The sequence below is a fragment of the Cibotium barometz genome, chromosome 2, assembly GCF_041138505.1.
Source record: "Cibotium barometz isolate CiBa-2024 chromosome 2, ASM4113850v1, whole genome shotgun sequence".
In the NCBI taxonomy this organism is placed as follows: Eukaryota; Viridiplantae; Streptophyta; class Polypodiopsida; order Cyatheales; family Cibotiaceae; genus Cibotium; species Cibotium barometz.
This window is the reverse complement of record NC_141047.1, coordinates 40,090,866-40,106,075: the sequence shown is the minus strand read 5'-3', so window position 1 is coordinate 40,106,075 and position 15,210 is coordinate 40,090,866. Positions and strand designations below refer to the sequence as shown.

General features: G+C 41.9%; 1 pseudogene; it reads left to right on the top strand.

Moving 5' to 3' along the window:
- Positions 1-9,396: 9,396 nt before the first annotated feature.
- Positions 9,397-10,257, top strand: LOC147641063 (expansin-A2 pseudogene; annotated as a pseudogene).
- Positions 10,258-15,210: the final 4,953 nt, after the last annotated feature.

The window sequence follows — 15,210 nt, the reverse complement described above, 5'->3', positions numbered from 1 at the left end:
ACAATGGCTTCTCCATTGTTGCTCAACTGCCTATGGTAAATCAAGATCTTAGCACTACCTAGATCATGAATATAATGAGCTAGGCTTGACATTTTGCCAAACCCAGCTGGCCTGCTTCCACTTGATCTCTGGAGGAATGTGTCATCCTCAATTTGTAGCTGCCATGTATCAAAAGATTATAGTGAGACAATGATACATAACTACAAAACATTTAAACACAACATAAAGTATTTGATTTGAAGTAATAATATCATACCCTCTCATTTTCATCAGCAACAAGAAGTTCATCTTTCCAAAGATTTATTCCTCTCCCCTCCAGTCCAGCCTCTTCTTTAAGTTTTTCCTTATGAAGTGATGAGAGATTCATAGCTTCCTGGGTGAGCTAGAAGGCAGCTTCATCTGGCTCTTGGAAACTTTCAGCCTCTTTGAAACAAATAGTAAGGGCCTCTGCAGGATCAAAGGTTGTTTCCAAAGCTAGCAGTGAATGGTCATCCTCTATGCCAACCTCCTTGTCAAGCCTTGAAGCCTGGGCAATAAGGGAAATGGCATAGTCCTCCCTCAAATTGAACATACACTCTATATCATGGAGGAAAACATAATCTTTACCACCAATCAAGACACCTGGAAGCATGGGCACTGCATAGTTGCTGCTCTGAACATCAAAGTCTTCAACTGGCTGTGCTGCCCTAAGAGTTTCAGTCCTTAGTTGAACAAGGTCAAGAGCAGCCACTTGTAGCCCCTCATCCTCGAGGTTGATATCTTCTTCCTGCTCTGCTATATCTGTTGCCATAGGAATATCCTCTTTTACCTCTGCTACAGATATATCTTCTTTTTCAGTCTCCTGCCCTTGCTCTTCTAGAGATTGCTGTTGAAAGACAATGTACATAAGGAATGCCATGTTTTCCTCTAGCACTCTACACTTTCTGGTGTGCAAGTTACAACTGAATTTATATTCCTCAGGCAGGCTGTCAAACCTTCTATTCACATGGTACCTCAGCTTGTCAATGGAGACAATATGATTTAAATGCACAAAAACCTTTTCACCTTCCACAATCCTTCCTGCCTCTGTCAGTTGTTTGAAGGTATCCCAATGGTCTGAAAGGAAATCTCTGTGATGGTCCAAAAGAGAGCTCATAGTGAACTCCCTGTTGAAAATACTGTGGTATATGTGGAAGTTCCTTTGAGCCTTACACTTGTGAAGAAAATCAAATAGGAGCAAATCTGGAGATTTGTCCTCTTCTGGTTCCCTTTGTTTTGAAAGGGAAGACTCACCTCTCTGCTCTAGTCTCTTGCTTTTGCCTGAAGCAAAATTTATATAACATGAATTCTATATGCTCACATATGCAATCAGATAATGTATAGGATATCACCAAAAAAAACTCTTCATCAGCACACATGAATCACCTGGTGATTGCTGTGGTCTGAGTATAGCAGCAGAGAAGTCCAACTTCCTCTTGAAAGGAGGGGCCTGAGGATCAACTGTTCCAAAGCAGAAACATTTCTCATCATCAAGAAAGACATCTCCATGGACATAGAAAGCAAAACAATGAGCAAACAGTAAAAACCAAAAGAGACACAAGACTTTGCAACAAAACGCGATGCAGATCCATTTGAAAAATATAAAGTGCTCTCCTCGCATTTTGTTGCAAATTCTGAATTTCTACTGACATACATTTCCAATCAAATGCTAGGGATATCTCACAATGTTCAGGACTATAAATGATGCAAGGAGGAATTCCCCAGTGCAAAAGAGATTAAAAGAAGGAGAAAAAATAAAAACTAAAACAAATATCAGAATTTGCAGGAAAACGCGATTTGGAGCATTTGGAAAACATAAACCTCTCTAATCGCATTTTGTTGCAAAATTCTAAATCCTACTCATATCCATCTCTAATCAAATCCTAGGGTGATCTGCCTGATTTCTAGGCACTGAGATTTAAGAATTCTACAGATGGAAGAAATATATATCAGAAAACATTGGAAAGGGTATAGATCTCTGACCTTTCTTTTCCTCTTCCATACTGATGGAATAGCCCTGGAGATTGTCCTGCTCTCTTCCAAAACTAAGCTGTAGCACTGGTAACCTGGAGATCTGGTAATGGTAGTAGTCTTCAGACAGGTTGCAGAGTGGATGGAGTGTGTTGGGTAGAAAGTGGTCAAAGTGGGAGAGAAGAGGATGATGGGAGGGTGCTGGCAGGGATGGAATACGGGGAGGGAAAAGTGTTAATGGATCTAATTATGAAATCATGATTGGCACAATTTCCAAGGCAAAAAGTGACCCACAAATTTCAAATCCCAAAAGATTTGGTGGGACCCACACGTGTTAAAAAACGACTATATCTCACACGTGTGGTATTTAATAACTCCATTATTTGTATTTTGTAATAATCTACTCTCCTAACTCAGTTCTCTTGCATCTCTACCTCCCTACTCCACACCATCAGCATCCAGGCCAGCAGCAGAGGTTCATACCCAGCACAGGATACTCATCATCAGCACAGAACACTTGCAGATAGCTTCCAGGTTAGTAAGAAAATCTTTTTCCTTCTCTTCTTGTTTAATAGTATATTAGGGTAAGGAATTGATTGATGTGATGTAGGTTACATATTATGATAAATATTATATGCATTTTTTAGATTTTCTCCACTGCATGTAGAAGCAGGAAGACTTTTTATTTGGGCCTGTTGAATGAGAGTTTGATCACTTCTTGATGTCCATAGGCTCAATCCATGTTGCACCAAGCTGCATACACACTGAAATGACTAAAGGCATGCTGAAGTATGTTGTCTCTAGAATTTGCAGCAAAACGCGAGGAGAGGATTTTAGAAATCTCAAAATAGTTCAAATCGCATTTTGTTGCAAATTTTAAAATGCTTCTTCATCCACCCATTTCAAGCCTGCATAGTTCTTCTATAAACACAATACATATTGTTTATAGTTGGAAAGATAGAGAATTCATCATATGAATGCAATAGCATGTTGTTTCAAGCATTTGCAGAAAAACGCGATTATGAGCTGTTACAAATTTCAAATCTTCATAATCGCCTTTTGTTGCAAATTGTTCAATTTTGCTTCATCCAATTTGTCATCACCTTCTTTAATCATTCTATGTTCTCCATGTTTCTAATCTTTTACTATTGCTTTGTATGGACCTTTTCAGAGTGATGGCAAGAACCAAGGCAACTGCAAGGAGGTCTGGCAAGGGGCCAGGGCTTGCAGCAGCAACAGCTGGGGCTGATGTCAAGGAATCTAGTGTGCCTACAAAAGGAAGAGTTGCACATGGCAGGAAGGGGAAGCCAATGAGCATGCTACAGCAAAAGTCCAAGAGGTTAAAGCATTCTGCTGGTGTGCTAAAGGAGATCAGGAAACAGCAAAAAGCTATAGGCTTTGCAATCCCCAAGGCACCTTTTCAGAGGCTAGTGAGAGAAATTTGTGATAGCTGGCACCTTGGTTTCAGGTGGAACAGGACTGCCATTCTTTCCTTACAGGAAATGGCAGAGGATTACTTGGAGAAGTACTTTGAAGATGCAATGCTTGTAGCAGCCCATGCTCACAAGGTAACTCTGCTGATGGCCAAGGACTTCAACACATTGTCCAGAGTGAGGTGGAGGTATGACAAGCTGGTCCATCCTGTGGAATGGCAGGACATTAAAATGAGAGACATATTATTAATTCCACCTACAAGGAAATTGAAGGCAGACAAGGTGAAGGTTGTTGAAGTGACCCACTCAATGAGCACCAGCAGAGGGAAAGCTGCTTATGAGGAGTCACTGAAGCAGCAAATAGAGGAATCCAAATCTGCTATAAATGTGGAGACCGTACAGATGGAGCTATAGATACAGAGAAGGTTGCAGGAGCTGGGCCCTAACATAGTTGTCCATATTGAAGATGATTTTTCAGAGAATAATTTTGACTTGACAAGAGCATGCTTGGCAGCATTGGCTCATAAGAATGAGTATTGCTCAGATACTATCATTCTTGCAATGCTCTAGTAAGTGTCTTTTATTTTACATTTGTTTGCAAAACAATCCTTATTGTACCTCCTCCCTTACACCTTACCCTAATTATTGTTTTGTCCAATGTAGCATGATGAGAAGCTGGCTGAACCATGCTGTACAGCATACAGTTTATATTATTGATCCTGCAATTTCCTTCAAGTTAAGAGATCCAAAGGAAACTCCCATGGATATTTCCAATTGGTTCAGACACTGTGATTTTGATCATGTTGATATTTTGCTACTTCCATACCATAACAAGTATGTGTGTGGCTGCTTCTTTTGGGATTTTCCTTCAAGATTGAGTACTCTTGTAGCCTTTGATTTCTTAATGCTTTTTTCCTTATGCAGTGACCACTGGAGCTTTGCTTCTATTGACATCCAGCAGAAGCAATGCTTTTTATTCAACTCTCTTAGAAACACACATAGAGAGGTTAAATTGTAAGTGGTTTGTGTGCTATTTTTAACTTTAAACTTCATTATTTGGATTTAATGCACACTAACTGAATTATATGTATTGCAGTTGTATTAGAAGACTTCTAGATGCATTGGATCAGTGTCCTCCTAATGTCAATCTTTTGGATTCAATAGAGCCAATAGATTTAGAGGTAGAAAGTTGCTCCCTCTACTGATGTCTATTTCATGCTATGCCTTTGAACTTATTGAATAATTTTATTTTGTTCAGACATTAACAGTTTCTAACATATCTTTCCAACTATCCAGACACCACAACAAGATGATTCAAGTAGCTATGGCTGGAGAGTGCTGATTAGTGCCAAATATATACTTTCAAGCTATTTTGAGATAGGACAGCCAGAGCTTGTAAGAAAAAAAAAATTCATTTAGCTTCAAAAAATTTGATATTGGTACAAAGTGTTCTAAATCATCATATCTCATTGCAGATGAGAGAAGATAGCTTCAACTCGAGCTATGTGTATAGTTTCAGAGCTGATATAATTTGGAAGTTTTTGAAGTATGCCTTCCCCAAACCTATTGTACCAGCTACTGTCGAGTTAGGTGAGAGCTCTAAAGTCCGAGAAGGTGTCATACACCTTGATGACACAGATGATGCAGATGTGGTGCCACAAGAACAAGGACCTAGTGCTGATGAGGAGAAGCCACAAGAACAAGGACCTGTTGCTGCTGATGTTATTGAGGAAATGATGGAGCAACAGCAAACAGATGCTCCAAGGGTAGTAGAGGAGACAATGGAGCAGCACCAAGAGACTGTACACGACAAGATGGAGCAACAGAAAGTAGATTCTCCAAATAAAGATGATACGGTGAGCTTGGACCATGTAGAGCAGCCTCTAGATCAACCTGTAGATAAATAGAAAATTGTTGTCAAGAATATGTTCTACATATGTAATTAAACACTTCTATACAGAATTTTACATTTCTGAATATAATACCTTTGTTTATGGAGTCTGTGTTATCTCAATTTTAAAATTTTCAATGTCTTTGCATTTTATTGATCTCTCTCTTCTTTTGAGCACCTGCAAAAAAGCAATATGAAACAATAGGGTAAAGTAAACTAATAGCAGTGCTTAATGAGACTAGGATAAGTCACATGGTATACCTTCTTATTGTTGTAGATAAATAAAAAGTCCTTTGAAATAGAACCTTCTGTCTCAAATAGAATGTCATTGCGCAATTGAGCTAGGGAGCAACATTGTCTTAATGTGATATTGACTAGCACATCACCATTCTCAACAACATCAATATCAAGAAGTTTATTTTCTGCACCAAAAGAATCTTCATCTTGATCCATAGGGACTAGTTTTGTACCTAGCATTCGACTGCGCTTATAATAAAAAGAAAAAATGAAATTTTGTGATGCAACCATGTACTTCAGTTGCATAGAAGGTTAGACAACCTCACAAAACACTGAACTACATGTCTTCTTATCCCAACCTTTATCCAAAAATTGTGGCATGCATGCCAGACTTGTTGCTTTAACTGTGAACATTGTTTTTGAAACCTTCACTGGAAAGGTATTAAACAAGTCTACAAAAACTGTGAGAGGCATGCACAAAGAAATTTTTATTATCCTTGTGGCAATATTGGGCCTAAGAGCTTTCTGTACTTCTTTGAAAAGCTTGGCTCTATATGCCTCTGTAACACTAAAATGTGGGAGAGGCCAATCCACTGAATTCCATGCTGGAAGGTCTTGTTTTCTTAACACACCATGTGTGTTTGCATTGTCCAGCAACTGATAAAAATGATCAGTAAAAAATATACCGGATTGAGCTAGCTCTGTTGCACATCGACCTTCGTATTGTTGTTCTCCTATCGATCCATGCAAAACATCTATAAATCCCAGAATACAATCAATGTTTTGCCATGTCTCATACGATGAAGGGTATAAATCTGAAATAAAATAACACAAGAATATCAATAAGCAAAGAAAGAAAGCTTTGTCTTAAAAATCCATGCACCTCATAAAGAACAAAACCACAATAGAAAAATATACAATTAGGCCTGTGTTGCGGAAGATCATTTGGATAGTCTCGCAAGACAAGTTCTTTATGCATGTACACATGCTGAATCAAAACTTCTTTCACCGATATCTTTCCTCTGGTGATTTTAAAATCTCGTACTCTTCCCTTCCATGATGCCAAGAAAATATTTTTTGTCTGGGGTCTCTTTCTTTTACTAGGTTGCATGAGCACCCATGCTCCTTTCGAAACAGTAAACCTTTCCCAAGTTCCTTCCGTTTTGACTGTACTTGAATTCTCTACCGAAGAAATAGAAGAAGCAGGTCGACGGGGTAAGGATGTGTGGTATAATTCTGCCTTCATAGCATTATCATCCACAGAGCGTCTTCCACAAGAACGACCATAGTTTTTATTTACCATGGCTACCTTGTGAATCTGTAACCACAGCAAAGTAATGTAAACAAGATAACAAAGTGAAGTTTCAAGAAAGAGAAAGTAGGCAGACAGATAGTTGACAAGAAACATCTTACTCTAAGCCAAACTGGATCAAGGGAGCAGTTTTGGAAAAGAAGAGGTTACTGCACAATGAGGTAGTGGTGTAGAATGGTAGACCTTTCGAAGGAAAGGCAGCACAACAATTCAAAGTTCAAAGGGAGGTGGAAGCGGGAAGGCCCTTGTCAGAGAAAATGTCAGACTAGATTCTATCTTCATGTCCAAAGATCTTGTGAGAATAAAAAACCAATCTCCACATTAATGTAGCACGCTTGTACCTACATAAAATATTGTTTCTTTTATCTATTTTCTTTTATTTTTGTGAATTTCCAACGTTACGTTGGCCCTCTGTTCATTGGTTGAGAGCTTATTTTTCCAAACCGTAAAAGGCCCCAAAATTAGCTCCCTTTTTCCCTAATGCTACTGTTCGGGACTGCTAACTATACTACTAGGAACTACTAAAACTCGTACTGTGAGAATTGCTTATACCGATAGTTTTGTATATCGACACTTATATCGATGATGATACCGATGGTGAGTGGAGAGGACAAAGGCAAAAAAGAAATCCTAAGGCCTAACATAGGGATAGTGTTAACAAGTGTACACCAAACCAAACCATTAATATTATACACAAATCAGGCTTTCTGCCAGTAAACCTCTCCTCTGGAGTTACATCATGTATGGCTGCAGTTGGAGTCCTGTTCCATGATGTAAACTATTGTAGAAATAGCCTCAGCCCAATAGCTATGCGGCATATTCTTCTCTCCCATCAATGCTGGTGCAATCTCAGAAATGTGCCTGTTTTTCTGCTCAGCAACTCCATTTTGCTGCGGAGTGTATCTGCATGTAAACTGTCTCCGAATACCATTCTTCTTCAAAAATACAGAGAACTCATTGGAGAAGTACTCTCCCCCTCCATCTAACCTTAGGCACTTTACATATTTCCCTGTTTGCTTTTCAACCATAAGCGAGCAAATGTTTTGCTGCTACTGATGAGACGAGGTGCTGATAGATCCTAGATTTATAGACATCGCTGTGCTGCTGATGTGATCGACCCTAGATCTATAGGAAAAAACGATGCCTTGACAAACCCTAGATTTATAGAAATCATTGTGATGGACCCTAGATTAATAGGAGAAAACCATGCGAACACTATATTCGTGAGTTTGGGAATTTCCCAATTCCCATTTTTTGAATACTAAAAAGGTGGGATCTAGATAACATGCCTATAAGTTTCTCAAAACCATATCATGTGACCTATTGTTGAAAAGCGCTTGGAAAATGCAATCTAGTGAGCTATAGAGCGCTCAATTTGGAGTAACGGTGTTCAAGTTATGATTAATCCAAAGATTTGACCATGTATCCCAAACTACTGGGAAATTCTCATATTCCCCAATATGGTGTTTGCGTTTGACTCCTAGAGTAGATTTTTTTTTTGGGTTTTTTTGTTTTTTTTGGAGGCCAAAGGCTCTATGATTTTTGGAATTTGGACGGGTTTTAGTCAGGTCCGAAAGGTTTGGGTGGAAACTTTGGACTCCGCAAGCCTACATACAGTTAAGCCCTTGTGCTCGGCCGCAAAACCTCCTATCCATGGAGATGTATGTCCATGGGCACCCACCTGTCACATTTAGGGACAAGCTGGGAGGAGAGGCCCAAGCTGCCGGGCGGTAGCCTACATATAGCTGGGTAGATAATACAACTGCTGCCGTTATTGAGAGCGCAGCTGCTCTATGATGCTATGTCATCCACAGACGGCTCTGTCTGAACGTTAGATTAGTGGTGCCACCAGCTGGTGTGGACGTGGACCGTGTGCACTGTACTCCATGGCTGCCTGCCTGCCTTGAATAGCATCCATGTTACTCCCAAGACTAATTCACATCGACGTCGGTCCCACGGCTGCGCCTCTGCGGCACCAAATACCAACCACTCCTCGTTGCAGGGCCTTGCCTTGTCCCCCTTCCTTCCTGCTCGCTGCTGCTGTCTCAGCTCTCCCGACTACTTCGACCCTACGCCTCTCTACATATAAAGGAGTCGCCCAGCTAGCTACCACAGCCTGCAATTAGCACTCCTCCATAGCTGCCCAAAGTTTGAATTATGGCAATTGCTACAATTATGTGTCTACTCCCCCGCACCCATGAGCTTATCCCGCTGATTCTCCTGCAGCTCCTCGGCCTCATGATGAGTGCTCCGGCCCTAGCCTCCTACTATGGCGGCGGTGGCTCGGAGCAGAGCGGCTGGACCAACGCCCATGCCACTTTCTACGGCGGAAGCGAGGCCTCCGGCACCATGGGTACGTTATTAGCTGTTATTGCCATTTGAGTCGGCATGTTAGTCGAAGCCAAATCGACTTGATGATCTGAAATTGAGGTTGATGCTGCTGTGTGTCCAGGCGGCGCTTGCGGCTACGGTGACCTCTATTCCTCGGGCTACGGCACCAACACCGCGGCCCTCAGCACGGCGCTTTTCAACGCCGGCCTTAGCTGAGGCGCCTGCTTCGAGATCAAGTGCGATGCGGGCGCCGATCCCAACTGGTGCCTCAGCGACGCCTCCGTACTGGTCACCGCCACCAACCTCTGCCCGCCCAACGACGCGCTGCCCAACAACGCGGGCGGCTGGTGCAACCCCCCGCTGCAGCACTTCGACATGGCACAGCCCGCCTTCGAGAAGATCGGCGTCTACAAAGGCGGAATCGTGCCCGTGCTCTACCGGAGGGTCCCGTGCCTCAAGACGGGCGGCATCCACTTCACCATGAACGGCCACTCCTACTTCAACTTGGTGCTGGTCACCAACGTGGGCGGAGTTGGCGACGTCCGCGCCGTCTCCATCAAGGGCTCCAAGACCGGCTGGCAGCCCATGAGCAGGAATTGGGGCCAGAACTGGCAGAGCAACGCCCTGCTGGACGGCCAGAGCCTCTCCTTCCAGGTCACCACCAGCGACGGCAAGACACTCACCTCCTACGACGTCGCCCCCGCAGATTGGCACTTCGGCCAGACCTTCAGCGGCGAGCAGTTCTAAGATATTCACGAACTCAATTTGAAGTGCGCCAACACCACCTCGGCCTGCTCGCGCAGGTACGTGGTTCTAATCTAGCAAGGTGAAATCCTACATTCGCATGCAGAGGCAGCTATGCATTAAGCCGCCCGCTGCGAGCTCTTCCTCCCTCCATACGCACACGTGCCGTCTTCTTGCCCGTCCACCTGTACTTTACATACCTTGTGAAAAATACCCCCATAGAGTTCTCAAAGAAAGGGGAGTGCCGATACTTTATGTCTATATATCAAAATCTTTTTAAAAAAGGAGCTGCACAACTTATCACACTCACCTTGTAGACATGCTTCTTCCATCCAATGGTCATGATTCAGCACTATGGGCACTAATAAATTGCGGATTCTCTTGTTCCAAAGAGTTTGATGCTTCCGTGTTAGATAGGAAGACATTGCTTTCACTATATGACATGCCCTCAGGGCCCCTTCAGACGACTTAAAAGAATAAGATTGCCACATCGGAGCACCTAGCACGTGCACCAATTCCATGGGCTCTAATTGGTAAAAACCTCTCTCTCTCTCTCTCTCTCTCTCTCTCTCTCTCTCTCTCTCTCTCTCTCTCAGGGTGATGTTACCATGCACATTCTCTGAGTGATAAGTATCTGTGCTTCAGCCACCTGGATGAGCTTTCAGAATGTTCAACATTATTGGCAAGAACAACTAGTTTTTATGAAGGTGCTAACCCACTTTGATGTGTTATTCCACATGCGCACCAAGTCATTCATATTGGTACTAAGTTATGAATTCATACAATATTGTTTATATATAAATGAATATTTTTAAACATTAGTAACCTATTTTTATAATTCAGATGAGAACTTCTTGTGCCTTTCATACGATTACTCATGAAGTTTGGAAACATTATGATGTAAAGTATATGTGATAATGGAGATGCATATAAATCATTTTATAATCCTTTGGTCAATTCATATACGAGCATTCCATATGAGCTTCATACAAGTAATTATAAAGTTTGAAAATCTTATGATATCAAATGTAATGGAAACAAGATATTAGAAATGCCGCCATAGATTCACAACAACAAAGAAGTGGAGTATAGATAAAGTGGAACTCAATTTATATTTTAACGTGTATATGTACCATCTAAAAATTTATACAAACCAGTCCTAGATATAGCTAGGAAATATCACTGTAAAGAAAAAGTACTGGAAGTCAACTTATAGTTTTACATGTATAATTTACATACCTTACGCAGAAGGCAAAAAAAAAAACCCATAGATTCTCAAAGAAGTGGATTAAAGACAAAGTGGATATGTGAGATGATACTTTAACATGTGTATATATAAATATATATCATTTGTTTTAAAAAGAACTACACAACTTATGTACTTATCTTTTCTCACACTCACCTTGTACACATAGTGGATACAAGTGAGCTTCTGGAGGACCCCACTATGTATAGGTGCATAGTGGAGTAGCTTAATCTACATGACCATTACTAGGCTAGACTTTTGAAAAGATGCAGGGGAGAAGAGAGCTTGAGCTCTTGCAAGCACACACACACTCACAAAACCCTAAAAGAGAACACACAAGGTGAGAGGCTGAAAATCTTCTTCTTCTTCACACAACACTCAACACACCATATACAAAGATAAGAGTACACACCATATAAAAAGGTACTCAACCAAATACATACTAGGGTTCTAGTCTAGCAAGGTGAAACCCTACATTCGCATACAGAGGCAACTATGCATTAAGCCGCCCGCTGCGAGCTCTTCCTCCCTCCATACGCACACGTGCCGTCTTCTTGCCCGTCCACCTGTACTTTACATACCTTGTGAAAAATACCCCCATAGATTTCTCAAAGAAAGGGGAGTGCCGATACTTTATGTCTATATATCAAAATCTTTTTAAAAAAGGAGTTGCACAACTTATTATCTTTTCTCACACTCACCTTGTAGACATGCTTCTTCCATCCCCAATGGTCATGATTCAGCACTATGGGCACTAATAAATTTCGGATTCTCTTGTTCGAAAGAGTTTGATGCTTCCGTGTTAGATAGGAAGACATTGCTTTCACTATATGACATGCCCTCAGGCCCCTTCAAACAACTTAAAAGAATAAGATTGCCACATCGGAGCACCTAGCACGTGCACCAATCCATGGGCTCTAATTGGTAAAAACCTCTCTCTCTCTCTCTCTCTCTCTCTCTCTCTCTCTCTCTCTCTCTCTCTCTCTCTCTCTCTCTCTCTCTCTCAGGGGGTGATGTTACCATGCCCATTCTCTGAGTGATAAGTATCTGTGCTTCAGCCACCTGGATGAGCTTTCAGAATGTTCAACATTATTGGCAAGAACAACTAGTTTTTATGAAGGTGCTAACCCACTTTGATGTGTTATTCCACATGCGCACCAAGTCATTCATATTGGTACTAAGTTATGAATTCATACAATATTGTTTATATATAAATGAATATTTTTAAACATTAGTAACCTATTTTTATAATTCAGATGAGAACATCTTGTGCCTTTCATACAGTTACTCATCAAGTTTGGAAACATTATGATGTAAAGTATATGTGATAATGGAGATGCATATAAATCATTTTATAATCCTTTGGTCAATTCATATACGAGCATTCCATATGAACTTCATACAAGTAATTATAAAGTTTGAAAATCTTACGATATCAAATGTAATGGAAACAAGATATTAGAAATGCCGCCATAGATTCACAACAAAGAAGTGGAGTATAGATAAAGTGGAACTCAATTTATATTTTAACGTGTATATGTACCATCTAAAAATTTGTACAAACCAGTCCTAGCTATAGCTAGGAAATATCACTGTAAAGAAAAAGTACTGGAAGTCAACTTATAGTTTTACATGTATAATTTACATACCTTACGTAGAAGGCAACGTAGAAGGCAAATAAAAAAACCCATAGATTCTCAAAGAAGTGGAGTAAAGATAAAGTGGATGTGAGATGATACTTTAACATGTCTATATATATATATCATTTGTTTTAAAAAAGAACTACACAACTTATGTACTTATCCTTTCTCACACTCACCTTGTAGACATATAGTGGATACAAGTGAGTTTTGGAGGACCCCGCTATGTATAGGTGCATAGTGGAGTAACTTAATCTACATGACCATTACTAGGCTAGACTTTTGAAAAGATGAGAGCTTGAGCTCTTGCAAGCACACACACACTCACAAAACCCTAAAAGAGAACACACAAGGTGAGAGCCTGAAAAATCTTCCTCTTCTTCACACAACACTCAACACACCATATACAAAGATAAGAGCCCTACTAACAAATCTAACTAACGCACACAAGGCACGCACACTCGCTAGTGGTGGATGAAGATTCTCATGGCCCAAGGGTATTATGAAGGTGACACTACTCTGTGGATCCCCCGTGGATCCACCCACACTCACACTACTCTGTGGATCCCCCCCCGTCGATCCACCCACACTCACACATTGGCAAAACTAGCTCTTCGTCCCTCTCGAAGGACAACTCATTCGGAAACCCCAAGCCCATAGGGTACAGGACAATCGCCGGCCTAAATGCTCCCCACGGCCGAACCATCCTCGTTCGGCCATCCTCGCCCCCACACCCTAAGCCTTGCCTAGTGACAAATTACCGATGGGTCCCTTTCTTCAAACTCAAAACTACTATCACGGCAATCACCAAATTTGGGTCCCGAAACCACCAAGATACCCCCTACCCTCGTCATCTTGCAGTTATCAACATTCCAATGGAAGCCAAAAGTGGCATCCACCACCACTACTGCACACAACAAAGGGAAACAAAAACTTCATGAAGCACCCTTGCCCCTCCAACCAAAGCCCATGGTGATATACCCTTGACTTTGGTTACTCCCCCACCACTCATTATCCGGCTCCCTCGGTGTAATCCCGCTCAACCCTTGGCCTCTCCACCCTTAGATGCTCCCTCCTTGGAAGCCTTTGAACTTCCAAAGGAAACCTTGCCACCACCAAATTGGAGTCATCTTCTCACTTTGGAAAACTGGACATGGATTCAGTACAAAACCCGCAATGGGGTGCTGGCTACATAGCCCAGTGGTTCAAAACCTATTTATAGGGTGCCCAAAAAAAAAGAGAGAAAAGAAGACAAGAGAGAGACACGGTCATACCATTTGTCCAAAGAGACGACCAAACCCTTGTGAAGCTATGACCATACCTTGGAGTAGCCACGGCCATACCCCTGGAGTAGACACACCCTACCCTTCTCACCACCTGAAGCCACGCCTATTCTATCCTGTTTGCCATGGCCGTATCAACCTCAAGCCATGCTTGTACCCTATCGAAGACATGTTGTTGCCATGGCCGTACCTTTCTCTGCCACGCGCCCGTGTCCTTCCTACAAAACTATAAAAAGTGGCCCACCACTTCATTTTCTTCACTCTTTGCTCTCTCCCTAGCCAAACCCTTGCCAATTTCTTCTTAAGCACTCACATTCTAGCCTCCTATCCTTAGCACAATAACTGAACATTCAGATTCCTCCCTCAAGATACTCATCCATACCCCCTAAAAGATGAAGCGTCCAATGGGGGGCCACTTTGAAGAATATGCAAAGAACCCCACACAGTTGTCCCACATTAGGGAGACCTTGATGCATGAGGTTAGTGGTGGACACACCATCATCGCCTTATGAAAAATAATCATAATGTGGAGCACAAGCTCCTATACTATACAAGGCCTTGTTAGAGAGCTATCATGTGGACCTGGCCATTGTCACCTACCTGGTGCACATTGGACGCGCGGTGGTTTGCCCACACTAGAACCATGGGGCCCAGATTTTTTCAACTGCCTCTAATTTACCGAGACGTGTAACGCCAATGCTATCACCTGATAGGTGCTGGATAATACAAGCCAAATCCATCTCAGTATCGATGTTGTATGTGAAGGTCTGGATCTACCAAGGATGGAACAGCCATATGCCTGACCAACACCACCCACCTTGCTCGCGGAACTTACCAAGGCACCACCACCAAGGATGGGCTGGAGTGGTCCAACATCACCAAGCAGAAGCTCATCATGCTGGCAAGGTCCCTTTCATTTCTCCTCACCACCACTAGATGGACATATTATTTTAGTAGTTGGTACAGCCTCTCTACACTTGCCAGAATCAACCAAGGTGAACCTATCAAACTGGGCAAAATACCTACACAAGGAGCTACACTCTGTATGTGCAAACCCACAGGAAAAGCTTGCGGCTTCATCACTGCTCAAAAAAGTGCTATATC